General features: G+C 43.6%; 1 protein-coding gene, 2 long non-coding RNA genes and 1 pseudogene across 5 annotated transcripts in view; 1 reads left to right on the forward strand and 3 right to left on the reverse strand.

Moving 5' to 3' along the window:
• SLC4A5 (solute carrier family 4 member 5) overlaps positions 1 to 4,560 on the reverse strand; it is a 110,155-nt gene extending 105,595 nt beyond the window's left edge. Inside the window, exon 1 of one of the 2 annotated variants that reach the window (XM_043603726.1) lies at positions 4,358 to 4,560. The gene's annotated coding sequence lies outside the window, so the exon portion shown is untranslated. The remainder of the gene's footprint in view (positions 1 to 4,357) is intronic. The other variant, XM_043603723.1, reaches the window with a different exon arrangement.
• A 2,736-nt stretch (positions 4,561 to 7,296) lies between these two features.
• On the reverse strand, positions 7,297 to 10,671 carry LOC122497032. Of its 2 annotated transcripts, XR_006301015.1 has the most exons (3): positions 10,250 to 10,671; positions 8,593 to 8,763; positions 7,297 to 7,579 (listed from the first exon to the last, which is right to left on the reverse strand). It is a non-coding gene; the product is annotated as an uncharacterized LOC122497032 (long non-coding RNA). The 2 variants fall into 2 exon arrangements; XR_006301014.1 differs by having other exon boundaries at positions 8,593 to 10,671.
• Positions 10,672 to 12,663: 1,992 nt separating this feature from the next.
• Positions 12,664 to 14,018, forward strand: LOC122467089 (annotated as a pseudogene).
• Positions 14,019 to 15,980: 1,962 nt separating this feature from the next.
• Positions 15,981 to 18,026, reverse strand: LOC122497042. The gene is made up of 2 exons (XR_006301017.1): positions 17,518 to 18,026; positions 15,981 to 17,435 (listed from the first exon to the last, which is right to left on the reverse strand). It is a non-coding gene; the product is annotated as an uncharacterized LOC122497042 (long non-coding RNA).
• Positions 18,027 to 19,256: the final 1,230 nt, after the last annotated feature.

Below are 19,256 nucleotides of genomic sequence, written 5' to 3' on the forward strand. Positions count from 1 at the left end.
AATAAAAGGAAGGAAATTCTGACACATGCTACAACATGGCTGAACCTGGAGAACATTTTGCTAAGTGAAATAAGCCAGACACAAAAAGATAAATACTGTATGATTACACCTATATGAGGTACCTAGAACAGCCAAATTCACAGAGACAGAAAGCAGAATAGTAGATCTGGGGCTGGGGAAACGGGGATTGGGGAGTCACTGTTTAATGGGTATAGAGTTTCAGTTAGGGAAAATGAAAAAGTTCTTGATTCAGATGGTGGTGATGGTGATTTTACAATAATGTGAATATACTTTAAGCTATTAAATGTGTATACTCAAAAATGGTTAAAATGGTAATTTTATGTTATATATACTTTACCACAAAAAATTAAATAGTTTTAATATAATTTTATTTTTTTTTTATTATTTTTTTTTTAAAAAAAAATTTTTTTTTTCAACGTTTATTTATTTTTTGGACAGAGAGAGACAGAGCATGAACGGGGGAGGGGCAGAGAGAGAGGGAGACACAGAATCGGAAACAGGCTCCAGGCTCTGAGCCATCAGCCCAGAGCCTGACGCGGGGCTCGAACTCACTGGACCGCGAGATCGTGACCTGGCTGAAGTCGGACGCTTAACCGACTGCGCCACCCAGGCGCCCCATTTTTAATATAATTTTAAATAAAATATAATTTTAAACACTTTTTACATTTTTAAATTTTTTTTAAACGTTTATTTATTTTTGAGACACAGCATGAACGGGGGAAGGGCAGAGAGAAAGGGATACAGAATCTGAAGCAGGCTCCAGGCTCTGAGCCATCAGCCCACAGCCCGACACGGGGCTCGAACTCACGGACTGCGAGATCGTGACCTGAGCCGAAGTCAGACGCTTAACCGACCGAGCCACCCAGGCGCCCCTTAAACACTTTTTTAAAATAGTCCCTTTTTAGGGGTACCCGGGTGGCTCAGTAGTCGGTTAAGCATCTGACTTCGGCTCAGGTCATGATCTCATGGTTCATGGGTTTGAGCCCCACATCATGCTCTCTGCTGTCAGCACAGAGCCTGACATCTTCTGTCCCCCCTCTCTCTCTGCCCTTCCCTGGCTCGTGCTCTCTCTCACTCTCTCTCAAAAATAAACAAACACTAAAAAATTAAATAGTCCTTTTTTTACTTTGATTAGAGTTCTGTTAGATATAGAAATGGATTAGAAGGAGTTGTACTGTATGGGCCACCACAAAGAATAAGCCCTATCTGGAAAATGACCCAGGTCTCCAAACCCTGTCTTTCACCATGCCAGGTGAACCTGCCATGCTGACTGGCTTCTGGGGGATCCCTGATACAGAGCGGAGGTGAAAGGCTGAAGTAGAATCAGGGGAAGAGGGCAGTTTCATCCAAGATAGGGAAGAGACAGGAAGGGAAGAGATGAAGGGCAGGAGCAGAAGAAGAGGTAATTCCCACCTGCCCACACAGACTTTCTCCATGAGGAAGGAGGTGAGAGGCAGGAGTATGTAGCTTGTGGGTGGATTTTGAGGTTAGTAGAAAGGTTGACCTTCAAGGGGTCAGACCAGGGATGTGTAAAAGAATTGCCACATCCCCACTGAGGACCCTGGTGAGGCTGGATATCAGACATGAGTAGAGAGAATTTTCTTACTCCTCTCATCTTTTCTCCCTCCCTGGGAAACAACCCTCAAGCATTTGCAGACCCTCATAGTTAAATAAGTGAGGAAAGTAGAAACCAGGACTTTCCATCCAGACCACCAACCACTATAAGCTTCTCTTCTTCAGCAGCACCAGGTTGGGATAGGAAGAGGCCTCGGTATGTATGTGTATATGTATGTATTTATTTTTAATATATTTATTGTCAAATTGGTTTCCAAAAACACCCAATGCTCATCCCAACAAGCGCCCTCCTCAATGCCCATCACCCACTTTCCCCTCGCCCCCACTCCCATCAACCCTCAGTTTGTTCTCAGTATCCAAGAGTCTCTTATGGTTTCCCTCCCTCCCTCTCTGTAATTCTTTTTTTCCCTTCCCTTCCCTCATGGTCTTCTGTTAAGCTTCTCAAGATCCACATATGAGTGAAAACATATGGTATCTTTCTCTGACTGACTTATTTCACTTAGCATTACCCTCCAGTTCCATCCACATTGCTGCAAATGGAGGCCTCAGTTTTAAATTGAGATTGAAGTGTGGATTATCATTGGGATCAACATTATAATTTCTGAAATGAGACTGAGACCAAGTGTGACCAGAACAATCATGTGACTTGTCTAAGTTTCATCCAGGGGCAGAGCAAGATCTAGCCACCCAGAATAAATTAAAAGAGCAATAAGAGGTAAAAACTAGGTTACTTTCTGATTTTACCCCATGAGACATGCTTATTTAATGGAACAGTTACACAATGTTATCTTCAACTCTTACTTAACATGCATAGATCTTGCATCTCCCACTAGATCGTAAGCTCTCAGAGGGCAGGGCCCCTGTGCTATTTATCCTTATATTGCCACCACAACCCAGCAAAGTGCCTTGTGTGTACACAGTAGGCACTGAAATGGCTGTTGACTGCACTGCTGACCAAGAGGGATTATTCCCAGTGAGTCCACACCAGGCCATTAGTGTACTTACACCAAGCCTGGCACAGAGCAGGTGAATAACAAGTCCTGGCTGAGTTGAATTGACTCTTCTTAAAGACAGAACCTGTGTTCAAGGAATTCTGATATAAAATGATGTTGCGGGTTACCCAGACTTAGAGTAAAAGGCACAGAGATGAAGTCGGTGTGGATGATCATGTTCTGTTTCTCTGTTCAGGCTGCTCTTGTTCTGAATTAAGGAGAAGGCTAAGACACAAGAGGAAGGTGTGATCAGACCCAGCGCATGCCCTGTGATACCATGAGTGAACAATGCAAGTGCCCCATTAGGCCTGGAACTGAGCTGAACTCATTTTTGAGTAAGGAATCCTAAAGGGCTCCTGTCTTCAAGATTATATAAAATGATCCAAGTTATGTACTTCTGAGATAATAAATTAGCTGAAGAAGCACAGAGCCCAACTCTTTAAATAAGGAAGTAGTAGATCTCAAGTAGCTCAAGAAACAAAATTTTCTACAGATGAAGGTTATGAAAAGGAAACCAAAGACCAGCTGATTCTGGTTTGGGGATGGTAACATTGGAGAATACACTCTGCCATCCATTTCATGTGACCACCTCACTCATCCTGAGTTATCTCTTTTGTTGGCATGGCCTCCATCAATGGTCACAGAGCAGGGAGGTAAAAGAGAAGATATTTGAGTATCTCCATTAAGAGGTCTAAGTGCCTGATTACTGCCTCCCTGAGATGAACTTAGCTGAAGGGAGGATGGTCAGGCATTCAGTCAAGCAACAGCCAGTTACGGAACACCTTCAGTGGATGGGGAAAGATGGCTCTCCTCAGACTGAGCAACCCAAAATAAGCTAGGGAGTTTAGGGGGAGAAAGAGCATAGTTGGTGGGGTTTGTAGGATGTTCCTGAGAACATTCCTCAGCTCATTAACTCACAGCTCAGTCCCAAATCCCAGTAGAGTAAAAATACCCTTTCTCAGGGACAGAAGCCCACAAAGCTAAGGGCTCAGGATTTCTAAGTTAGGATTTCATCAAGGGTTGGGTGACCCTTTCTTGGATACACATGGATCCCCAGGAGTCCTGCAAGACTGCACAGTCTGTTACATCTAGGAAGACAGATGAGGACCGGCTCCCTGGTTTCTCATTTATCACCTGCCTCTAATTCCCTAGAGCCCAAGAAGCAGATCCTTGGTAAAGGATGCCTCCTTCGGGTGGGAACGCTTAGTTGATGTGGGGATTTTTGTACAAGTCTCATGTTTCCTGGACTCCTAGGAACCTCCAAGAAGATGCTGAAAATAACTCTTATTGAATTGGAAGAAGCTTGAAGTAAACACAGGACCAACCATTGTGACTTCCATGGCTGAAAAGCATGGATTTGAGAAGGGTAGTTGGAGCTCCATGCAGAGGATATGACTAGATCTAGATCTCAGCCCCTCAGTGCAGGTCTGACCTCACACAGATACACACGCGCATGGATGCTCCTCTCTCCAAAGGTGGGGACAGGGGAACACAGAATAGCAGCACTACCACAGGACAACCTGGTCATTATCTGACTTGTCTTTCGCTATGTTGAAATAGTTAAAAATTAATTTGAACATCAGGCTGTTCCTTATCTTTGCTCTCTAAATCTTGCACAGGCCTTTAGCAAAAAGCAGCAAAATTCTCACTTGACCTTCTGTGGGCTTGGAGATTCCTGCCTATTCTACTGGGTTCATTCATTCACATCCCAAAACCAGAACCTACAGTCAAGCTGTTAACTCCATATATTTAAAATCCACTCTACTCACCCAGGTGCACTGGCCTGTTGCTCTGGGGCCCTTGAATCCAATCCTTTAGGGTTGGCTTGCAGATGGAACCCACCCCTCTCCTTCTTTCTGCCTCTGCTACTAACATAGTCCCTCCTCTATTGCCTCACAAACTAACTATTTTAGAACAAAAGTCTTTGTCCATTCACAGACACTGTAAAAGTAACACTCATTTTAAGTTTTTTAATCTAATGTCTGTGTTTTCTGTAATTCTTATTGGTTTATCTAATCAGCATGTCCTAGGGAGGTTTATTGTTGACGGTTTAGCTTGCCCAAGCACAATGAGCCTGCTCAGGCATTTACCCCAAGAGAATCAGCTCCTCTAAAAGAGATAATCCTCTGGGAAAATGGCAGATCTTTTGCCTCTTCTCTTCAGAGGCCTGAAGCTAAGGAGAACGTTCCATATCCCACAGCCCCTCCAGCTCTGCAAACCCCAATTCCTGACTCTTCAGAGAAGGATATGAACAAGAGAAATGAAGAAGGCATTTGAGCAAATCAAACCTTACAAGAAATAGGTGTACTTTGTGATTTTCTGTTTTGTGCTGATTTTTGCCCTCATTTTAACTGCTTTGTAAGTAGGAAAGATATACTGAGGGAGCAATCGGTGGGAAGAGGACAAGACAGTGAGTGGGAAGTGAGGGAAAAGAAGCGGTAGTGGGGGCATGCACATGGTGTGGGGGAGGGACACAGTGTTGGAGTGAGGGCACATGGTGTTGAGGGGTGGACACACAGGGTTGGGGGGTATGGGGACACAGTGTTGGGGGATGTGGGCACACAGGGTTGGAGGTGGGCACACAGTGTTGGGGGATGCAGGCGTGTATACAGGGTTCAGGGTGTGGACACACAGGGTTGGGCGGGTGTGCACACAGGGTTGGAGGGTGGGCACACAGGGTTGGGAGTGTGGACACAGAGGATTGGGGGGTGTACACAGGGTCGAGGGGTGTGAACACACAGGGTTCAGATACAGACACAGCAGGTTGGGGGTGTGGGCATCCAGGGTTGGGGGTGTGAACACAGGGCTTGGGGGTGTGTACACAGGGTTGTTGGGTGTGGGCACACAGCAATGGGGATGTGGGCATACAGTATTGGGGGTGCAGGCACACAGAGTTGGTGGTTTGTGTACACATGGTTGGGGTGCAGGCACACAGGGTTGGTGGGTGTGTACACAAGGTTGGGGGTGCAGGCACATAGTGTTGGGGGTATACACAGGGTTGGGGTGCTGGCACACAGGGTTGGGGGTGGGCACACAGGGTCGGGGGGGTGTGAACATATGGTATCAGGGTGTGTACACAGGGTTAGGGTGTGGGCACACAGTGTTGGGGTGTGGGCACAGGGTTGGGCAGTGAGCACACAGCATTAGGGGGTGTGTGTACATAGGGTTGGGGTGTACACACCCAGGGTTGGGGGGTATGAGCACACAGGGTTGGGGGGTATGGGCACACAGTGTGTGTGGGGGGGGATACAGGGTTGTGGTGTGGGCACACAGCAGTGAGCACACAGTGTTGGGGGTGTGGGTTGGGGGTGTGTGTACACAGGATTGGGGTATGAGTACACAGGGTTGGGATGTAGGCACATAGGGTTGGGTGTGGGTACATAGGGTGGGGGTGTGGGTACACAGGGTTTGGGTGGGGGCACACAGGGTTGGGGTGGGGGCACACAGGGTTGGAGGTTTAGCACACAGGAGGGGCGAGGAAGAGGAGCATGCTGAAATCTCCAGTGCTTAGGCATCTCTAGACACCAAGTGTTGGGCCTGGTGACACATACACCTTCCCTTATTTAACTCTCAATAGTCCTGCCAGGTAAGGATTTTCATCCCCAGATGAAATCTTGCAGGTATGGAAACTGAGCCTCAGAGAGTGTAATAGTAGCCCATGGACTCATAGATGTAGGAGGAAGAGCCGGGGTTGGAAGCTCCGTTAAACAATGAACTCCACCCCTCTTCTTACTCAGGCCCTATTGTAGATTTACTGAAGGTCTTCAGACCCATATTTCAGGGTTTACCTTTTCTTTCAGATAGGAATTTTATCTTCTTGTATAAAGTCCTCCCTCTATTTCCAGTTCACTGAGGTTTCCCCCAATGGAAAAGCCACACATGTAGCAGACATATGGGCATATGTTTTGGAGACCATGTCTGAGCCATAATATTAACCCTACATCCTAGTTTCTTTCCACAATCCATGGAATCAAAGACTAGCAAGACTAGGATAACAGATTCAGCTTGGTTTGTCTGACACTTTCCTGGTTTTAGCTCTGAAAGTACAAGCCAGGGGACCCCTCCATCTTGGGCACATCAGGATACCCTGGCCCAGAAGGTACAGTGTCCAGCCTCATGGAGTCTCTAGCACATCAGAAATTAGACAAAAGCACAAACAGAAAAGTGCAAGGCCCCATAAAAAAAAGCACAAAGGGAAGGAGGGTTTCAGTAAGAAAAAAATCATATGTGTTTGGAGGACTGACTCATTTCACAAATGATCGTTGCTTGTCTCGGAGGGCCCAGGCCCTAGCTTCGGCCCTGTGTGTTAAAGAAACACTTCATGGAGAAAATGGCCTCAGAAGGACAGTGAAGGGAAAGGGTAGGGGTGGGATTTGGAACAGCAGAACAAGGGTGTATATGAGGCAGAGGGAAGAAGCTGTAAAAATAAAGACCTAACTGGTGGAAGAATGCAGTTTCCCTCGTACACAGTAAGTTTGGGGAGGAAAAGGTTTGGGCCATTCTAGGGAGAGACATAAATATCAGCAAATGTGTCTGAGCTCAAAGGAATGGGAAATGGGACTTTGTGCAAGAACAGAGTGATCGGACTCAGAGTGGATGGTAGCAGAGGGGCTAAGGCCCGTTGGGCTGTTACCACCAAGCATTCTATTGAAACCCTTTGGTTTCCACCCACCCAGGTTTTGTTTAAATCATTTGGATATTTAGTTCAGATATTTTAGTTTTTTATTTTGGTTTTTGTTTTTCACTTCATGCAGGAATTAGAGGGTGAGGTTCGCCCTGGGTTAGTGAGGGGACAGGAAGGTATGGGCAGATAGCTTTCCCTCCAGGATGCACAAAGGGGACAGGTTTGCAGGCTGAGGATCTTTCCAGATAAAAGAAATGGGGAGGGAACTGCCCTGGCAGCAGAGTGCTGTCCTGCTTGTGTCCAGTGTCCACCGAGAGTTCCCTGGAGCACTTGACTGTTGCTCTGTCCAGCTCTAATGTCACCTTCGCTGTCAACCAATGCACATTCTTATTTACATTTTTTTGGCTTAAAACAAAAAACGTTATTCCAAGAGTTCTTATTTACTTTGAGAGCCTTTCTGCCTTGTTGTAGAAAAACAGCCATTCGATTGCTGTGTGTGAACAAAGGGACAGGCAGGGTGGACTGTGGGGCACACGCCCAAAGTGTCCCCACTGCCACTGGCTGCCACGATGCCCACTGTCTCAGAGCTGCAGGGTTTCCTACTCTACCTAATTCTCAGGTGACTCCCTCTTTTCTCCATGTTAGGAGGCAGATTCCTCAGCAAATGTGATGCAAGCATAGTTAATTGGTGGAACCCAGTTTATATCCAGAACTCTAACAGCAATGGATACCGAGAAATAAGGTTTGGGGCTTTCCAATCTGTGCAATTAGGAGGGCGAAAAGGAAGGGCGCCTGAGTGGCTCAGTCGGTTAAACATCCCACTTGATTTTGGCTCAGGTCATGATCTCACGGTTGGTGAGATAGAGCCCCAAGACAGGCTCTGTGCTGACAGCACAGGGCCTGCTTGGGATTCTCTCTTTCCCTTTCTCTCTGCCCCTCCCCTGCTTGCTCTCTTTCTCTGTCTCTCTCAAAATAAATATAAACGTGAGAAAAAAATTAAATAAAAAGGAGGGCAAAAGGGATCTTAAGAGAGCCTATCCAAGAATGTACCACAAGGTTTCTAAGTCTTTACCAACTGGTAAAGCTATATTTGGTCTTCCAATTGACTATGATGTGTTTGTGCCATAAAATAGAACGCAAGGTAAGGGAGGTGTGAGTGAGAGGCATCCCCTCCCCTAACTGTGCCCAAGCCTGGGTCATTCAGCCACGGCTAGGAAGCTGACTCTGCAAGAACATGGCAGTCCCTCATGAACCACATGAACAGAGTGGGGCTGGAGGACTTTCCTGCCAAAGGGACAGGTGCTGGGTGTCAGATCCCAAAGAATCTACTGTATAGGAGTCCTCCTTACCCACGATTTCACTTTCTGCAGTTTCAATTACCTGCAGTCATCCGTGGTCCAGAAGCAGGTGATCCTCCTTTATCAGCAGGTCAGAAGTAGCCTAACGGTATGTCACAGTGCCTACGTCTTTCACTTCACTTCATCTCATCACGTGGGCCTGTTATCATCTCACAGCATCACAAGAAGAAGCGTGTGAGTACCATACCATAAGCTATTTTGAGAGAGAGAAAGACCACATTCATATGACTTTCATTATAGTATATTACTATAGTTGTCTTATTTTATTATTATTAATATCCTACTGTGCTTAATTGATAAATTAAACTTTATCATAGGTATGTTATATATAGGAAAAAACAGTATATACAGGGCCTGGTACTATCTGCAGTTCAGGCCTCCACTGGGGGTCTTGGAATATGTACCCCATTGGTAAGGGATAACTACTCTACTTGTTTTCCAGCACTGCTTTGGAATTTTTTCCCTTTTCTTTCCTTTATTTCATTGAAAAAAAAAAGTAATTTCAGATGAACTTAGGGAGGGAAGAGAAGTAAATGTAAGAGTTCAGTTCATCTCGAACTAGAGTTTTTGATTCCTACTGAGGTTGACTTTTTTGCAGCTAATATGAAACAATTGGAGTTTTTGTGAATTGCTATTCATAGTTATGCTTATATCAGTGTGTTTCTCTTTTTTCTTATTTATGCATAAGAATTATTTATCATCTATTGTAAATATTTTTCTGTATTTGTCATTTGTTATTCAATTTTGTCAGTGACCTTTCCTTCTTTTCCAGGAGGTCCAGTGCACGTGTGTGCATGCATATTTTAATGAGGTCAAATTTATCCATATTTTCCTTTAAGGTTTTAGTTTTGTTGCCAGTCTCACAAACACTTTAACCACCACCAGGTTTATGTACACCTATATTTCCATCTAGTTCTAAAAGCCGTCTGACTTGAATTTAGTATATGGTGTAAGACAAGGATTTAACTTTATTATTGTTCCCCTGTGTTACATCACCATTTGTCAAATTATGTATCCTCTATCCACTAGTTTGAAATGCTGCTTTTATCACATCCCAAATGTTCCTGTGTGCTGAGTCTGTGCTCAGCCAACCATCCTGACAGCACGTTACACACGCAGTTACCTTTTGCTACCATCTGCTCTGCCCTCAAACCACTCTGCTCTGCATTTTGTTCCTACCATGTCACAAACATTTCTCTGGCAAAACTCATCATCAGACTCCTAATAGCCAAAGTCTGTGGATGCTTTTTAGGGCTTTTCTTGACGGGCCTCTCTGTTACCTTCGACATTGTTGAAAATTCCTTCCTTCCTGAAGTCCCTCGTTTCGAAGTGGTTTTGTTTGCCTGTTTGTTTTGGTATATTTTGGGACTTCTGATCATTAGGTATCTGCATCTTCATCTTTGCTAAATAATGACACAGTGTTTTCCAGAAGGAATGTGGTATGCATACCCCCACCAGCAGTGTGCAATGGTCTAATGGGATTATTCAAGGACAAGCATTGGTAGAGCTGGTATGGTCCAGATCTCTTGTCCCATGGCATTTGCTCAGTTCCCCCTTTGCACATTCACCCCACAAATCTCTGTCTTGTGAACTTGAGTCCTGCTGCTGGCCTAAGCCAGCCCCATGACCATCCCCACTCTCCCCACAACACAAACCAACTGTCAGCTTTAAAGGGTCACCTTCCTAAAACCGCATTTTTGCATTTTGTTCTCTGTTCCAAAATCACCAGAGGATTTCCAGGGCAGTCAAATGAAGTCTGAGCTCCTTGGATTGGCACCCAAGGCCTTTCCTTGCCAAACTTCCTTGTTCTTCCTAACACTTATTTTCCCCCACTCTCTACAGGGGAGCACTTGAATCCAGGCAAGGAGATCCATCCTGATCTGGGATTGTAAACCAGGACAGCCACTCTGCAAGAACAATGTGGAGATAGTTAATAAGAATGAAAATACACACACCAAATTAATGAAGTTTTGGGGTGATAGGGGGGTTCATGGGGTCTGTAGCCAACAGCCAAGAAAGAATTCTTGAAGATGTCTTTGGTGCAAAAATGGTGATTTTATTAAGGCATGGGGACAGACCCATGGGCAGAAAGGGCTGCACTGGGGGTGTGATGGGTAACTCATTATATACCCTCAGGTTGGGAGGGGGTGAGGGATGAAGTCTCTAAGGTATTTTGGGAACAAGGTTTCCAGGACCTTGAGGGGCTAGCTGTTGCCAGGGAAACACCACTTATTACTGTTTAATAAAACCTCAGTCATGAGACCCTTCATATGCATATCAGGAGGCTATAAGCTTGGAGTATGATTGCCAGCATATATTTTGGGGCAGTTGAGATAAAGGAAGTAGATTTACAGGATCCCTGAGGTTGGGATAATGTAAAGCTAAGATTCTCTTTTGCCCCTAGCAAAGTGTCATCCTGAGGTAGCTGAGCTCCTAGAGGGAGGTCACTCTGCAGGTTTCAAGGACCTGTCGGTGGGCTGTAGGCAGTAAAGAAATTCAATTTTTCATTTGCCTTAGTTTCCCACATTACCATGGCAAGCACTTAAACCCCTTTGCTTTGTTCTTGGGTAGCCAGGAGTGTCCGAGCAATATCACACATATTTTCCTGGGGTGGGGGTGCTGTTAGCCTGTATTTTGCCCTCTGCTTGCCCTACACTCCCTCATCAAAATGACTAAGCAATTTCACTTTTGTACATGTGTACCAGGCCAAGTAAACAAGGATATTTACATCGCGTAGTTTATAGGTGCTCAAACTTGGAATCAACCCAGATGTCCATCAAGAGTAGAATGGATAAGTAAGTTCCAGCCTCTGCTCCCCTCGTCATTCTATATACCCACTGACCTAGTGTCAGGGGGGATGTTTCTTTTTCAGAAAACATGTCTTCATTTAAAACAGGAGCCCAAGGGCACTTGGTGACTCAGTCAGTTGAGTGTCCAACTTTGGCTCAGGTCATAATCCCACATTCATGAGTTCAAGCCCTGCATCTGGCTCACGGATGTCATCGTACAGCCTACTTCAAATCCTCTGTCCCCCTTTCTCTCTGCCCCTACCCCACTCAGGTTCTCTCAAAACTACATAAAAAAAAAAAACAAAACAGGAGTCCAACTACCTACTTTATAAAATAGTTAGGATTTTTTCCCACTGAAAAATGAATTTCCTATATCATTGTGTAAATATATAGGAAAACTCTAACAAGTTGTGGTCAACTACTTGTGTTTTATCATTGTGTTAAGCGTCTAAGTGCTCTTTTTCTTTTTTAATCCATTTTAAAAAGTTAATGTACAGTAAAATCCATTCTCTTCTGGCAGTCAGTTCCATGAGTGTTAACAAATATTTACAGCATTTTTTTTAAACAAAGGAGTGTCCATATGGGTCTAAAGTAATTTATCTTAAATTTTGTCCACTGAGACTTTGGAAAACATAGTTTGATTTCACAATTTGGCAGGCAAGCTGTATTTACTCCACAAGTTCACAAAACTTGAGTTTCACCTATTGGTCCTTGCTCAATTGTTTGCATAGGTTCTCACTGTCTTCTAGAACAGCCAGTCCTGGGCTAGCTCTTTCCATTAAGATTAGAAGGGAAAACAGGCCTGGCTTTCAACTCTCTACAGAAACTTGACAAGCCATTGCTGCAGGTGAAGGACCCAGCCAAGGGTCTTCTAAACCAGGTGTTCTCAGCTGCTAAGTACCTAGGTGACCTAAGACTCCAGGAGAGGGTCTTCCATATCTGAGCTACCTTGTCATCTAGAAAGTGTCAAGATTTGATAACCTAGTGAACACTTGTCCTCTCACTTCTCCAAGAAAGGCAGGGAAACTTGGACCCTCAGTAGTCATACAGTTTTCACAGTACATTAAATCAACTAAGCTAACTGTTTAACCATAAGTCTACCATTCCATTTGTTTTGATATGATGCAAAAAAAAGTTTTGAAATTTGTCATTGATTGAAACCTAGAAATACCTGCATGCCATCCCATCAAGAGACCAACTACTACCTCACCAATAATTTACCCCTCCCTACCCCAGTTGTTTTGACATTGTTTCTTCAACTGATGACTTCAAAAATGGGATGCTAAGCCTCCCAAGGCCATGGGATGCTGGCTTTGATGGCCAGCCCTTCTGGTGGGGTAGGAATTAACATATCTTACAAGTTTCCAGGTGGTGCTGGTGCTGGTGGCCAGAGAATCATACTTTGAGAATCACAGCTGTGATTTATAGGAAAAGCTAACAATTTATAGGAAATGTGAAAGGCAGAGGAACCTATTAACACCATGAGAATGGATTTTAAATTCAGACTCTGAGAAATAGTTCCTTTGACAAATAAATTATATGGAAAAATCAAGTAATAAAGAACCTAGAGAGGCACCTGGGTGGCTCAGTCAGTTGAGCATCTGACTCTTGATTTCAGCTCAGGTCATGATCTCACGGTTTTGTGGGTTGGAGCCCGGTGTCAGGCTCTGCACTCACAGTGTGGAGCCTGCTTGAGATTCCCTCTCTCCCTCTCTCTCTCTCTCTCTGTCTCTCTCTCTCTCTGCCCCTCCCCTGCTCACACTCTGTCTCTCTCAAAATAAATAAACTTAAAAAAAAAAAGAAATTAAGAACCTAGAGATTAAAAGAGATTTAACAGGCATGGAGAGCAGGGCCAATATAGCAGCAAGGTGGAAATACAAGACTTGACCTGTGTATGAAGCTAGATGTCAACATCTACCAGATTTTGCCCAGGGCCTCCTACAGCAGGCACAGGCTGGAATTTGGGCCAGCCTGCTTAGCCTGGGCACCTCCAAATCACTTCAAAATGAAAGGTTGCCTATCAACTCAAGTATAAAATATCACAGGAGCTCCTTGCTTGGGCACCAATAGAAAACAATATCTTACCATTGATGAGGAGGTAGGGGCAGATTCCAGCTTCTACTGTGTTCTGGGACTACACTGGGCATAGTGCTTTCATTGACATTTACTTCATAGATCAGGGTGATGCCTTTGACTTTAACATCCTTCTGCAAAATCACCTCAAGTAGGTAAAGCAAGTATCTAAGATGTCCAAAGAATCTCAAGAACTAGACATTCATCCCAAATTGGATCTGGGCTTCAAGGAAGGACAGATCACCAAGTTGAGTAATAGTAACATTGCAACCAAGAGATGATATGTTTCTAAGCCCAGGACTACTAAACTTAGGCACTGGGAGTTTAAGTTTACTCCTAGCCCCACCTGGAGGCAAAGTCACTATTTCCCCCTCCATCCTCAGAGGTTGCCACGAGCAGTCATGTTGCCCCCACCACCCATTCCAAATCTAACCATGGAGGCAGTGACATAGATATCCTAGGCTTCTCCCATTCTTGTCATAACGCCAACTCCAGTCTCTGAGAAATGACTTGGGGAGACTTTGGCACTGCTTCCAGCTCTGTTCCAAACCTGGCACCACAGCCATCCAACTAAGTCCAGGACTGAATAGCCTTGGCAGAACACCAAGAACAGATTTGAAGAATAAAAATGACCTTGAAAAGATAGGATAGAAAACCCCGTGTTTGATGAAGAAAATGGAGGAGGTACAGAGAAGACTTTTTCTAAGGAATTGCAATATATAATGCATTTGTTTGGTGGATGATCAGAATACTTTTTTTTAATGTTTATTTATTTTTGAGAGAGAGAGAATCCCAAGCAGGTTCCACACTGTCAGTGCCAAGACCCATACGGGGCTCCATCTCACAAACTGTGAGATCACGACCAGAGCCAAAGTCAAGAGTCAGACACTCAACCAACTGAGCCACCCAGGTACCCCGGATGATCGGAATACTTACACTAAGACAGTGCATATTCTTGAAGACATTGCCATAGAGTTCATTCTGAAACGACGCACAAGGGAATGTCAAATGAAAGACAAGTACAAGTTGAGGATTCATCTTTTTGATATGAAAGGACCCAGGTAAGTTTGCTAAGATTACTCGTGATTACTGTGAATGAAAATTTGAAACGAGCTGGAAAATAATTTGACGAAGCCTACTATGGATCTTGACACTTTTTGTAATTTATGAAGCTTCAGTATCTTGTGTGGAAACCATATATAATAACTGAATATTTTCTACAGTAAGGTCCGTGTAATTGAAAGATGGAGAAACACAAAATTTTCATGTCTTCAATTTTAGAGTGATATTTGAGATTTTAATTGCCTGCTTTGATAATACCATACTTGAATTACTCATTGGGTTTTAATGACCACACGAAAGTTAAATTATCTTGCAAACCACACAGTTCCTTCTGACTTTTGACTATCTAAATGATGAAGTAGTACTTATATTAGATGACTTTGTGCCATTGTAAGCTTATACTATAGCTATTTATTTTTATTTTTTAAGTGATTTATTTTTGATAGAGGAAGCACGAGCAGGGGAGGGACAGAGAGGGGGACAGAGGATCTGAAGCAGGCTCTGTGCTGACAGCAGAGACCCCACGTGGGGCTCAAACTCACAAACCTTGAGATCATGACCTGAGCTGAAATCAGACACTTAACCAACTGAGCCCCTACTATAACTATTTAATGTTATCATATATTATATATAAATATGTAACTATTTAACCAGCTGCCCCTACTATAGCTGTTTAATATGTGAAATCTAAATGTCACCTTTACCCTGTGATACCTGAACCCAAGTTCCTAGACAAGAGTAATCTAACAGATTATTAAGGATACTAAATGGTTTAATCACTATAATGTACACCTGCAACTAATATCTAACTGGGATTTAAATAAAAAATTTAACAAAAGATAGTAAACTGGTTTGTGTTTCTCTTAAGTAGATGATATGGGAATATAGTCTTTTGTACTACTGTTTATCTGCCTTAAAAGATAATTTTCTTCAGGGACACCTGGGTGGCTCAGTTGGTTGAGCATCTAATGCACTGGGTGTAGAGCCTGCTTGGGATTCTCTCCCCCTCCCTGACTCACACACATGCTCGCTCACTCTCTCTCTCTCTCAAAATAAATAAACTTTCAAAAAAAAAAAAAAAAGATAATTGCCTTCCATGTCCTTTTCTTTAGATAGCAAGTGATTTTGGGGAGAAACTAAATTTCACGTGAATGCTTGTGTTGGAAGGCTTTTTTGACTTAAAAGCTCTGGGGCTTAGACAATAATATTTGTCAAGTTGTAGAACTCATTTTCCTGGATCAGATTAAAGCTTCTAAAATACATGTTTTTATCAGTAGTTGGAATGGAATTGCTTAAAACGCTGATGCCAGAATAAGCATTTGGGGTAGTGTTTTATTAACATATTTGTTAGCACTTGTTGATTGTGAAAATGTGTACTTGATTAAAATCAAATATGGTTTATGGAAACCACTTCCTCAACTTCCTGTAGTTCAGGATATACATATTTTGTGTGTGTTTAGGTATTAAATTATTATTACACTCAAAATAAGGATTGAAATTACATTTAAAGAGATCAGTGAATATCACTATTTGTGCAATTGAGCATTTTGTGTGTTTATAAACAGTATAAATCAATAATTGGGAAATTCTACTTTCTTAACCTATTAATACTAGGAATAAAATATGAAAAATTAAACAAACAAAAAAAGGACTCATGACTCTGGGGACACAAATCTTTACATTGGAAACCCTTCTCTGTCCCAGAACTAAAACTACTGGACAGTCTTTTTCTTAACTTTACCATTGCAAGCTGGTTTATGTAATTTGGTATCATACTTGTTATGTTACTTGCTATGTATCTGCTGTCTCCTGCTCACTAACAAGGAGAGAACAGTGGGACTTACCATACCTGTGGCTTACTGTGAACGGCTCAGCAGCCCAGGGAGAAGTGACTCGAATGCCTATAAAATTCTCCACCTTCTAAATTCAAATTTTTTCGTCATCTCAGACTCTCATATACCTCTTTGTGAAGTCCTATTTAGCAATTTCAGGAGACAAAAAATCTCCGCATTTCTTTCTCCCCTAAGCCAATTCTCTGAAAGTGGATAGAATGACCTGAGTGCTTATAAATCCAGAATTTGGGCAGGGATAGGGATGGAGAAAGTTAACCTTTCTTGGCGCTGCTCTGTATCCTTCTTTATCCTGCTGCATCCACTGCATCCAGTGCTGACCGCAGCTCCATCACCTTCTTGTACATTCACATGTCCCTTCCTATGGTAAAAGGTGGCATCAATGGCATCTCCACTATCCTCTGTCGGTTGAAAAGCACAACATCTTTGGCCAGTAGGTATGGCTTGGTTGAAGGAAGTTCAAGGGGCTTCTCAGTTATATTCTACGGAAGTGTTTGTTTTCTTGTAGCTCCATCCTGTTGTCGCACGTGAAGCAAAGCTTCACTTGGTATTGGCCCCATTGTTCAATCAAAAGTCATGGGTTTGGAGTTTCTAACCTAACCTGTGGAGCAGAGAGTTCGAAAGCACTCAGCTCATGATCAATACCCACGTTGCCATACTGCCTGGGTATCTGGTCCCTTTCTGTAAACATTTTTTGGTGAATCTTGCAGTTCTTCAGTAGAAATATGTTACAGCATCATTTATAAAGTTGAAGGGCCAGAGCTCCAGCTAATTGACAGGCTTCCCAAAGCGAAGGCTCTACTACCCAACACCTAGAGAACCTCAAAAGCAGGTTGCCGTCCCACCACTTTTCCTTCCCTCTGCCCCCCTTTCCGTGTACAGTGCTGTGAGGAGGTTGTTCCTTCTCAGATGAATGGGGCCCATCAATTTGGTTAATTAAAGGACAATCTGAAGATTGTCTGTTAGGGTGAGGGTGGGGTTGGAAGATATAATTTCTTAGCACTTACTTGGATGCCCTTATGGACTAAATGTGTTCCTCAAAATCCATGCTGATATCTAATCCTTAATGTGACAGTATTTGGAGGTAGGGTCTGTGGGAGGTGATTAGGTCATGAGTGTGGAGCATCATGAATAGGACTAGTGCCCTCCTAAGAGGCCACAGAGTTTACTTACTTTCTGCCATGTAAGGGTCTGAGAAGTCAGCTGCCTGCAACCAGAAGAGCACCTTCTCCAGAACCTCATTCTGCTGGCACCCTGATCTCAGACTCCCAGCCTCCAGAACTGAGAGAGATCAATGTTTGTTGCCAATAAACCATCCCATCCGTGGTATTTTGCTCCAGCAGCCCAGGTGAAGACTGAGGCTAGCAATCTGAATGGAGGAAATCCTTATATTTAGTTTCAACGTCTATTCTCTCTTGACTCTGCTTCTTTATCTCTTCCTAACTTTGGGTCCATTTTGTTTTCATTGTACTCCCCTTCCAGCAGCTCTATGCTTGCAGAGCCATGGCAGGACATCTTTAAATTAATATTTTAAATAGAAAACAGGGGCACCTAGTTCGCTAAGTCAGTTGGGCATTCGGTTTTTGATTTCGTCTCAGGTCATGATCTTGCGGTTCATGAGATGGGAGCCCCATGCTGGGCTCTGTGCTAACAGTGCGGAGCCTGCTTGGGATTCTGTCCCTCTCTTCCTTTCTCTTCCTGCCTCTTCCTGCCCCTCCCCCACTCACACATGCACGCTCGCTCTCTCACTCTCTCAAAAGAAAAAAAAGAGAAGCCTAAAAGGAAACTCTCCACAATCATTAGTGACTAAGTACTGGGAACCTATGTTCTCAATCTTCCTCCATGTTATGTTGTTTGTGTTCTCAAGATGATAATACGTGTATAAATTGCTGACACATTAAAAATAAAGTTTAAAGTATATAAAGCATATATTGGTGCAATAATGGTAATTTAGAATAAGGGACTCAAGAGACAACTATTTGTAGTGTGCTGTCTTTCCCTTGAACCTTACCCAAATATACATGCTGTAAAACAAAACATTTATGATACAATCAGGGAAATTTGAACACTGGATATTTGATGAAGTACAGTTTTGGGGCACGATAATGGTATTGTAGTTTCTTTTTTTTAAAAGAACTATCTTTTAGGGATACTAAAATACTTTGAAATGAAATGGTAAGATGATGCCCGGGGTTTGCTTCAAAACAATCTGGGGAGAAAGAAGAGTGAAGGAGTGTAGAGGAAATAAGAATGGTCATGAAATGGTAAATACAGGCAAGTGGAGCTTCATTATACCCTATGCTCTTCATTTGAATGTTAAAATTTCCCATAATAAAAAGTAACAAAACAAAACACAGAGTGACAGACATATATTTACTCCGACACCAGTTATTTAAACAAGACGAGTCCAGGTCTCACTCCCAAACTCCCCAGGCTTCCGGAGAGGAATGGAAGCCAAACGTCCCAGGCCACCCCTTTGAGCACCTCAGCAGTAACGGCCATCTGTCCCTGGGAGCAGCAGTGTCAGTCAGCTTGCACATGTGGTAAAGATGAAAGAAGCCTGGATGAACGACATGTTTCTCAACATACATATTGGAGAGAACTACATGGATCACAACACCCACAGGAAGGTAGGAGGAACCCTCACCCTCAGGTCCCATGTTCTCCAGGTGCCCTGGGCCTACTTGACAGGGGTAAAGGTATTCCATCCTCTGAAGCTGCCCCAGTTGGGCACCTGGAGCTGTGGAGCACACGTGCTCTTGGTTCACTTTCAGCTCCAAGGCTGGGTAGGGCACAGTCAGCTCTGGGGCCTTGCACGTGTCCTAGGATTAGCCAGCAGAGACTCAAGTCTCCGTACTGCCTCCATTCCTGCTCCCCACTGTGGGGTAGCACAGAAAATGGGAACCAAGAGA

Source organism: Prionailurus bengalensis, chromosome A3, assembly GCF_016509475.1.
Source record: "Prionailurus bengalensis isolate Pbe53 chromosome A3, Fcat_Pben_1.1_paternal_pri, whole genome shotgun sequence".
Lineage (NCBI taxonomy): Eukaryota > Metazoa > Chordata > Mammalia > Carnivora > Felidae > Prionailurus > Prionailurus bengalensis.